We start from the raw sequence: 1035 nt of genomic DNA on the forward strand, positions 1-1035 counted from the left end.
CCTAAATAGGAATATGTGTACACACACACACACACACACACACTCTCTCTCTCTCTCTCTCCTGGGGACCTTAAGCAATTCCTTCATCTGCTTCCACTGCTCTTGGGGGCAGGGCCTGTCTGTGCAGAGCCTAGCACAAAAGGTCCCTGGAACCAGAGCGGGCCCGACCTCACCCAGAATAACCATCACCCGGACATGTACCATCCCTACAAACCAGTGCCCACCCTGGAGCTTCACCCTCATCGCTGTAAAGCCCTGGCAGTGAGAGAGCTAAGCCCCTCTGCAGCTGACTACATGGATCTTCCTTTAGGCTATGTTATGGGGGCCCTAGTACTGTAGCAACAGAGAAGTGGAGGGGTAGAAGGGAAGATGAGAAGTGGACTGGGGGGAGAGGGAGAATGTTACCATAGCAACAGAGGAAAGAGGGAGAATGTTACTATGGTGACTGAGCGCATGCGCTACAGAGGGATAAAGAACTAAAGCAGCAACAGGGAGAGATGGGGAGCAGGCAACTGTTACTGTAGCAACAGAGAGAAGAGGGAAGAAAAAGATGGGGGAGACTGTTACCAGGGAGACAGTAGGAGGAGACTGTTACCAAGGTAACAGAGGGGGTTCTGTGACTTCTACTGCAGCAACAGATACAGAAGAGGGAGAGAAAATGGCTCTTATCCTAGCAACATACATCTTTTGGCATAGCAACAGGGAAAGCTAGAGGCAGCAAGGAGACATATCATTGGAGGAGATGAGATTATAGCAGGCTTGCCAAACTGTCACAAACTTTACCAACTCAGGCACAACCCCCCCGCAACCCTTCAGCATGATAAGAATAGAAAAAACATGATTCTTTACTCACCCAGAACAAATTACTCACCCTGAACAAGAAGAATTTTGCAAGAGTGTAGTAAAACAGATACAGAGTAACGCATGGTCCATGGAATGGTAGAATACATGCAATATGAAATGAGGTGACCCCCCCCCCCCAAAAGGCTGGTGTTAACAGGACAATGTGAACTTAAAAATTGGCTTTTGTCTGAA

This window comes from Chelonoidis abingdonii, chromosome 25, assembly GCF_003597395.2.
Source record: "Chelonoidis abingdonii isolate Lonesome George chromosome 25, CheloAbing_2.0, whole genome shotgun sequence".
Classification (NCBI taxonomy): Eukaryota; Metazoa; Chordata; order Testudines; family Testudinidae; genus Chelonoidis; species Chelonoidis abingdonii.